Below are 9258 nucleotides of genomic sequence, written 5' to 3'. Positions count from 1 at the left end.
TAGCAAAGGACAGTGGTCCAAAGGTTTGAGTCCACAGGCCGCTCGTGGGTAGAGGAGGTGGCAGGGGAGGCTGCCGCCACGGGCGCGGGCTGTTGTTCTGCTGCCAGCCTGGCAGGGTGCTGCTCTTTCAGTTTCTCTTCAGTTTCTCAGCGTGGAGGGCATGTGGCCTCCTTCGCCCAGGCGTACAGTGGAAACTCTGGTGACTGTGGCTTTGTTTCTGAGCCTCTGAAGGTAGCAAGGGATGCTGGGTAAAAAGGGGGAGAGCAAGCACCCACATGCCTGTCTAGAACCTTCCATGCTTGAGTTGATCAGCAGACATGGAGATGTGTTCCCCCTGTTTATGGAGCTGGGCCGTGTGGGGAAGGACAGGAATGGCTTTCTTGTGTGAGTCTTCTCAAAAAGGGGTGGCAGAGACTGTGGGTCCCATGTAAGAGGAAGTGCACTACCCCGTGTCCCTGGGCTCAGCCTCCTTTGGGGATAGAGGTGCATGCCCAGGTGCCCACACCTGGACTCTGTCCCTGACTCCCTGAGCTGTGGCTGGGCTGCACAGAGCTGCCCCTCTGCCCCTGCTGGAGATTGTGGAAGATACAGCCCTGCCAGGCCGGCACATCTCCTACCCCATGTCCTGAGTTCTAATCACCCACTTTGGCTACTGAGTCAATGACAGACACCTTATGCACTGCCTTCTCTCCCTGACTCATGTCAGTCCTCACCAGGGATCTCAACGCTGCCTCCCTAGAAATAACATGTCAATGGGGGCAGGAGGGGGGCATTACTCAAGGGGTAGAGCACCTGTCGAGCAAGGGAGGGGGGAACCCTGAGTTCAAAACTCTAGTACCACAGGAGAGAAAGAAAAGAAGGAAGAAGGGTATGATGATCCTCTCCAAAAAGAATATAAAATATGAAATTAGAAATCCAACAAAAGTATTGATTATGAAGAATAAGGTCATATTAGAAAGGCAGGATCTCCCTGTAGAGAGAAAAAAACAAACAAAAAACGAAACTCCAGGCTAGTCATTAAAAGGAAAAATTCCAAAGATAAAGTCTTGAAGTAAACACCAGGTTACTGCAATTCAGTAAATAACAGTGAAACTCAGCCAGAAAACCTGGAAAGTGGTTTGATTTTGGGGTATAGTAAGTAAGAAATTTGGAATGTGGTGTTTGCTTCCAGGACTTATTGCTTGTCTTATTGAGACTGTAATTGCTATTTCACTAACCTGCTTTCTTGATGGGAAGATTTGGGATAAGGACTTTGTATTGCGACTTATGGCCTTGGTTATTGAAATCACTGGCATTATAATCGCCATTTTGTAATCACTAACTGCTGGCTCTGCTTCTGTAACTTGCTTCTTTGCCAATCATGAAACTACTACTGTGAGTCCCACCTGAGTGGTGTTCCCCTCCCCCATGGATCTTGCCTTTAAATACCCTGAGATATTTGACTTCGTTGCTGTTCTTCACTGTCTTGGTATAGTGAAGAGCAGTCACCATGGCTAATATAGATTCCTAGCACAGCTGTCTGAGTGTTGGTGACTTCTTCACTGATCATGGGTTCGAGTCCCACTGGCCCTGGGAAGTTGGGATACTTGAAAGGGAAGGAAGGAAGGAAGAAGGAAGGAAGGAAGGAAGGAAGGAAGGAAGGAAGGAAAGAAAGAAAGAAGACTTGCTGGGCACACTTTGCTACAGCAGCTGAACTGAGCTAAGATACTCTGTCTCTCTCTCTCTGTCTCTCTCCCTCTCCTTTGCCAATGGCACACACCAGGAAGCTCCCCAGAGCCCACACTCCAAGTTTGCCTCGTACAGAGCACCCACAGGAAGGTCAGACCTACCACCTATGGTCCAGTGGCCCTCCTCATTTACACCAATGCCCCTCCCTGTCCCTCACCCTCCCCAAGCAGACCAGTGACTTTTATTATGGAGATGGACAAAATTAGCATTTCGAAGAGAAAGGGGATTCTTCATCTTCTCTTTTTTCCCCTCCAAATCACATAACTCTAAATTACCTTCAATTTCCTAAATGGAATTTGGCTGGAGATTCACTCTGCTTAGTCCGTAATGAGATTATATTATGTTTGGAGAAAAGCATTCAAATGACCAAGATAATTAACTTTGCATAACAGCTAACATATAGCAAGATCCCAGGCTGTAACACAAAGCCCCAAACGTACAGGGGTCCCCAGGGTGGTGGTAATGTTTCTTTCAAAACACAGCAACGAAGATTAATCCTGGAGTCCCTTGAAATGCAAGAGGTTAAACGTTGCAACTGTTGGATTCTTTCTTCACTGGTCACAGTCCTTGGATTTTTTTTTTAAGCAATTCTTATTTACCATGGTGACTCTGAGTTTTTAGAAAGATGAAAGATGCCCTTGGTCCCTGCAAAAAGTATCTTGAGGGAGTTTGCTGTGGGGGATCTTTGGAAAACAATTATTTGTCACAACTTGGCTGACATAGGACAGTGTGTGTGTGTGTGTGTGTGTAGGTGTGTGTAGGTGTGTGTGTGTGTGTGTGTGTGTGTGTGTGTGTGTGTGTGTTGGACAGTGTACCGGCATGCACTTAACTTTCAAAGGAAATACTGTAAGATCAAACTCTTCTGGATTCTTTGAATCCTCAGGGCCAGGTGGCTCTGTTTGTGTGATATTAGGCTAGGCCGAACATCTGGGATGGATTTGACACAGTGGCAATTTCTGGTTCTGATTTACTGTTAAAAAACAAAAACAAAAACTCCACTCCACATATAGGCAGGACCTGGCAGGCTGCCCAGTGCTTTCTCTGGAATCCCTTGACTGCACCTAAGTGTAACACAGTGTAGGAACACACATATACTTAGAAACCAGAGAACTTCCGTTTTCACCAAGGATCTGCCTCTAACTGCCAGCTTGGCCTGTTCAGAGCTATAACCAAAAGGTGAGAGCATCTCAATAGTCTGCCAATGGATGCATGGATAAAGAAATGGTGGCATACATGTACAATGGAATGTTACTAAATCACAAAAAGGGAAAGCACTGAGGCCTGATACAATGTGGATGGACCTTCAAAACATACTCAGCAAAAGGAGCTGGATCTAAGAGGATGGCACGTTGTATGATTCCATTGCTGTGAACGTTGGTGTAGACACACAGCTTATTGGTGGCTTATTGGTGGGGACAGGGAGGAAAGGGAAGTGAGGGGCAGGGCAGAGGGAGCTAAGAGCTCTTCCCCATGACTGCAGACGGCAGGGTTCCCAGCACCAAGGCGGCATGACCCCTGACTTTCATTGGGATTTAAGAGGTGTGTTAGTTTGGATGGCAAATATGGAAACTCAATGGAAAAAGCAAGTTAATTAAAAAGAACAAGCTGCTGCCTGGGGCTGCAGCCACTTGTGTGACTGGCAGGGGAGGTAGACTGCAGTGAGAGTGACACTGTCCCTCCCTCTCCCTGGCTTTCTCCTAGGTCTGTAGGCTAGGATAAGGCAGATCATCAACCTCAGGGCTAGGGAGTGGATGAGCCGGACTTGGCCCATGTGTTGGTTGTTCCCTTGTGGCTGGCACCCTGGGTGTGAAGACAAGCCTGAAGTGTCCCTCCCCCCCCCCCCCCCCCCCCAAAGCTCTGGAACAAGCAGAGAATCCAGGGTTAAAGTGCTATGAGGGCCCAGCCCTTTCTGGACATAGATTCTCACACTTGCTGCCAGTGCCTGAACTCACCCAGATTGTCTGTTGGACTGTGACCAGTGTAGAAAGAATCCAACAGTTGCAACGTTTAACCTCTTGCATTTCAAGGGACTCTAGGATTAATCTTCATTGCTGTGTTTTGAAAGAAACATTACCACCACCCCAGGGACCCTCGAATGTTTGGGGCTTTGTGTTACAGGATGCCCAGAAAACCAGATACTCTGCAAGGGATAAATTATGCTCCCCATTCATGTGTGTGGGTACCCTCTAACCCCCCAAACCTGTGTGTCTCCATGTGTGGGTGCTTCAGGAGGCAATGCAGGTGACCCTAATACAACCCAAGATGACAGAGGGCCACCCTGGGAGGACACAGGGAGAAGGCCGTGTCTGCAGGCCAAGGCCCAGGCCTCAGGAAAGTCCTCACCTGGACCTTGGTTTCCAGCCTCCAGGACCTTGAGAGAGTGCATTTCTAGTGCATGTCTCCAAGGCAGCCTCATTTTGTTATAGTGGCCCTGGTACACCGATGCAGACTTGCCATTTATTATTGCTCAGGACGAAAAGTGGCTGGAAGTTCTGTGGCCTTGGCTGGGCTGGTTGGGGTCAGGGCCCACCAGGGTCCTCCATCCTCCATGGCTGGGCTCCACCTGGTTTTCCTGTTCTGGGAGGGGCCTGGAGTTGTTGCCATGGCAACAGCCTGATTTTTTTTTTTTTTTCAAGATATAACCCTGGAGTGCAGACTCTTGAGGCCTAGATGCCTGATTGGTCCTCTCTTGCATCTGCCACATTCTATTGGCCACAGCAAGTCACATGACCAGACTGGATTCCTGGGGCACAGGTGAGAAATAGAGTCAGGAGAGAAAGGGCCTTGAATTAGGGAGCAGTGGGTAAATGGAGCCATCTCTTGTTTTTGAATGTTAAAAAAATATTAAAATTGGAGTCATTTGAAGCTTATTATTCACTTTACAAACTGATTTTTTAGTCAGACACCAGTGGGTTATGCCTATAATTGTAATCATAGTCACTCAGGAGGCTGAGATCTGGAGGGTTATGGTATAAAGCCAGCAGAAAAGCCCACAAGACTTTTATCTCCAATTAACCACTGAAAAGCTGGAAGCAGAGCTGTGGCTCAAGTGGTAGAGCACTAGCCTTGAGTGAAAAACCTAAGGGGAAGTGCCCAGGCCCTGAGTTCAAGTCTCAGCACCAGCATACATACACAAAACATGGGAAGATTCAGTAGAGAATCTCTCAATTCTAGAACCTTCCAGTATGTTCAGAGATCTCTGGCACTCACTCTTGGCTGGGAAAGAAGAGATTGGAGGCACAGAAGATGGACAGAAATGCTTAGGGGCAGAATTAGGAGGCCTTGCCAAGCAGCTATCAATCGGAGAGTGAGATAAGACTCCCTGAAATGAACCCTGAGGCATGAGATTTCCAGTGATAGCTTTCTCAAGGTTTCCAGTGTATCCCAGGAAACCTATGCATATTAAATAATAATGCTAGGGGAAAGCCTGGCTGCAGTCTAATAGAAAGTTTCCCTCTGCACTGGAGTCCCTTCCAGGCAGGGCTGGAACAAGAGTTCTTAGAAAGCACTGGACAGCACTGGGGATGCAGACCCCGGTAGCACACTCGCCTAGAAGACAGGGAGAGAAGGAACGGCAAAGGATGGGAAGGGAGAGAAAGCAAGGAGAGGGAAGAGAAAGGGGAAGAAAGGGAAGGGAACAGAAGGAGGAGAAGGAGGCAGAGGGGGAAGGGGAAAGGAAGGGCCAGGGAGCCCAAAGCTGGGTCTTTAGCATATAGCAGATATCCCTGCTTTTGCCTCTTGGCAACTCATAAATTTGTCCCCAAACTAGTCTTTGTCACCGTGAATCCCATATATTCTTTGGAGTGTATTTGTGTGTTGGTACTAGGGCTTGAATTCAGGACTTTAGGCATTGTTCTTTAAGCTTTTTTGCGCAAGGCTAGAGTTCTACTTGAGCCACAGCTACACTTCCAGCTTTAAAGTGGTTCATTGGAGCCTCACAGACTTGCCTGCCTGGGCTGGCTTTGAACCCTGATCTTCAGATCTTAACCTCCTGAGTAGCAAGGATTACATGCATGAGCTGCTAGTACGGGCAACCTTCGTGACTTGTTTGTGGAATAGTGAGCTCCTCGAGAACAGGACATTGCCAGGTTGTTTGCCCTGCACAGGGTCAGCCTACCATAAGTATTGGTTGATGGATGCCCCTCTAACCCAGGCTCCCTCTCTAGAGTATACAGGCTTATTGATGTCTGGAAAGAAATAGAATCTCCTTGTTGAGCAAAGTACAAAGTCCTTTCCTGACAGCCCAATTCCTTCTGGGCAGCCTTGGGAAAAAAAAAAAAAAAAGTAGGGATTTATTTCCAAGGAAATAAAAAGGTTTGCATTTCTAATAGGCTCGGAACCATTACATGAATGCCGTCCTCAGCCGCGCCTGTCTCCCCAGGATGTGGGAGAAGCAGATGGCATAAAACCCTGGCTAGTTTTGGAAACTCAAACAAACGCATCCTCCCTCAAGTCCTATTGCAGCTCCAGAGTTGGGGGGCGGGTGCTTCCCTCTCTGGGGGAACCTAAAGCTAACAATGGTTGGGTTTATAGCTTTGTTTGAACCCAGCTTTTGTCCAGCAAGATGCTTTTAAACAGCTCTAAAATATGTGGAGTGCATTGCTCAAACACTGGTAATTTAGTTCCAATTGCTACTTGCTGGTAGGACACTGTAGAGAAAAATAAACATGATTCATACTTATTTTGGAGCACATTGCAATGGGAACAAAATTAACTTTGGTAAATAAGACCCTCCTGAACAAAGATGGAGTTCGGAGAAACTGCTCAGTGCGCTGAAACCTAATTCTGTGTCTGAAAAGACCCAGTCATCAAGACAAGAGTAATTTTCGGGATGGTCAAGGAGGGGCGAGGTAAGCCGGGTAGCGGGGGAGGAGGGGAGGAGGGGAGCTCTCAGGAGGACAAATCCACTCTCATCTCATTTCTTTTTCTCTAGCAGCTCTTACAGGGAAGTTTAACAAAATGCTTCACCACTAATGATTGATTTTCTATGCAAATATGGGTAGAAGATGTGGTTTGTAATTCATCAACTGGATAGAGTCGGAAAGCAGGGCCATCCCAGAGCCACTGTGCCCCAGGAGAGTGTGGAAGACACCAAAACCTAAGAGCCCAAGGGCCATGCACAGGGCATGCTGGTCCAGAGGACTCAGGTGTCACCAGGAAGCGGAACACAGACCAGCCAAGATGAGGAATCAGTGTCTAATGGCACCTGGAAGTTGACCCAGGAGAAGAGATGTTTGGGGCTGTATGGAATACTGGATCCATTTCATTTTATTTTATTATTTTTGCCAGTACTGGGACTCAAATTCAGGGCCTGAGCACTGTCCTTTAGCTTTTTCGTTCAAGGCTGGTGCTCTACCACTTGAGCCACAGTTCTACATTTGGCTTTTTGGAAGTCAGTTGGAGATGAGAGCCTCACAGGCTTTTCTGCTGGTTTTCAACTGTGATCCTCAGATCCCAGCCTCCTCAGTCACTAGGATGACAGGTGTGAGCCTCCAGCACCTGGCTTTGGGGTCATTTCTAGAGAACACACTGTGACTGCAGTTTGATGTGGACAGGAAGCTAGGAAGGTGCATGGTGGCACTAGGTGGGGGCATATGAATGCAGATGTCCTGGCATGGGGTAGGGACAAGGCAGTCATGGGAATGGAGGGGTCATGAACAGGTATTGGGAGGTTCTGACAGTGGGGATCAGGAGACTCCAGCCTTGTGGGAATCAAGGGAATACTGGAAAAGCTTCCATAAGGCTCTGGACATCAGCAGAGATCTGAGCACAAAGGGTGCATTTGGGGGGCTGTTAGCTGACATCATTTGAATGGCAAATCAGGGTGACATTGGTTGGATCTTGACGTCAGCATGAGGTCAGGGGACACCATCTGCTAAAGATATGGAATCTTTAAGAAGCAGGCAGGTCCAGAGGGTGGCAGCCCCCACTTTCCAGATGAGAGACTCAGGCTTCAGGGAGAGGGGGTTGTTAGAAAGACAAATTCGAGGCTGTGCTGGCCGGGTGGGCCACCAACTCTAAATTCCAGGCTTGTTGATTTAAACCTGATAAGTTGATCCGAAAAATAAACCAATCCAGAGCAAATTCATGTCTGAACATTTCCCAGTGTCCACCATGCTAGGCGCTCTGGAAATAATAGAGGGAAATCAATCAAGCCAGTTGCTGGCAACCTATAGATCAGAAAGGAAAAAAATTTTAAAAAAGGAGAAAAGAAGCCAAGGCAGAAATCAGATGAATGAACTACCAGTGAGCTACACTCTAGCCCTCTGCCAGGAGTGCATGGATCTGGCCAATATGGAGTTTTGCTCAATTCTTTTAGAAAACAGAAGGCGATCCTCAGACTCCACCACCTGGAGGAGCTGGCTTATATGTAGCCCAGCCGAGGAAACATAAGCTCCTTCTTTAATATTTAAAATCCCTTTTTCTTTTCTTTTCTTTTTTTTTTTTGGGGGGGGGGGATCTAGTCGTGGAGCCTGAACTCTAGGCCTGGGCGCTGTCCCTCAGCTCTTCAGCTCAAGGCTAGCACTCTACCACTTGAGCCACAGTGCCACTTCCGGCCTTTTTTCTTTTTGCTTATGTGGTACTGAGGAATTGAACCCAGGGCCTCAGGCATGCAAGGCAAGCACTCTACCACTGAGCCACCTTCCCAGCCCTCCCTTTTTCTTTTATTTATTTCAAATAAATACATCTAAACATAGATCACCCTGCTTGCTAGGGAAGGGCTTTACCACTCGAACTATACCCTCAGCTCCCCCTTTTTTGATTTTAGTTATTCTCCAGAAAGAGTCTTGAACTTTTTGCCTGACTTGGCCTGGACTTCGATCCTCCAACTTCAGCATTTCACTTAACTAGGATGACAGGTGTGCACTACAGTGCCCAGGTTCCTTCTTCTAAATGACAGAAAATACTCGGAGTCAAGGTCAGACTTAGATACTATGCTGCAGGGGTGGGGGGTGGAGGGGGGTGGGGAAGCAATCTACCTTCCTGAAGAGAAGAATTACAGCATCTTTTCCCTCCTGTTTTCTGCTGATGGCCAGAGGAGACAAAGATAATATTTATTATTTTGTCCTCACACACCATGGCTGGGATAGATGATGACCGTATATTTGAAAAGCAGGTCCTTAATATTTTAAGATGGGCTAGGAAAAAAATAGTGGACAGTCCTACCTTATTAATTTATTTAAGTATGACAGTGAACTCATCTGAAGAACTCTGAAAATTCATACCTGAGAATACTCAGACAGGAAACAAGGCCGCTGTGTGAACACCAGGAAGAATGAAGTGGCAATGTTTTCACAAGGCACAGGAAATGAGGAGAAGCAGGCATGGTGGGGACCAGGGACACCAGAGGAGAAGCAGGGATGGTGGGGGCCAGGGACGCCAGCTGCTCCTGGCTGATTCATATCCATCTATCGTGGCAATGACAGCCACACCCGGAGGCTGCAGGGCGAGGACTGGGAGCTCTGAAGATCAGCCTCTCTTATATGGTGAGTAAACTGAGGAGTGTCATTTTTCATTTGTCTGCTTTGG

Source organism: Dipodomys spectabilis, unplaced genomic scaffold (genome assembly GCF_019054845.1).
Source record: "Dipodomys spectabilis isolate Male_0828 unplaced genomic scaffold, ASM1905484v1 ptg000098l, whole genome shotgun sequence".
NCBI lineage: Eukaryota > Metazoa > Chordata > Mammalia > Rodentia > Heteromyidae > Dipodomys > Dipodomys spectabilis.
This window is presented reverse-complemented; position numbering follows the sequence as displayed.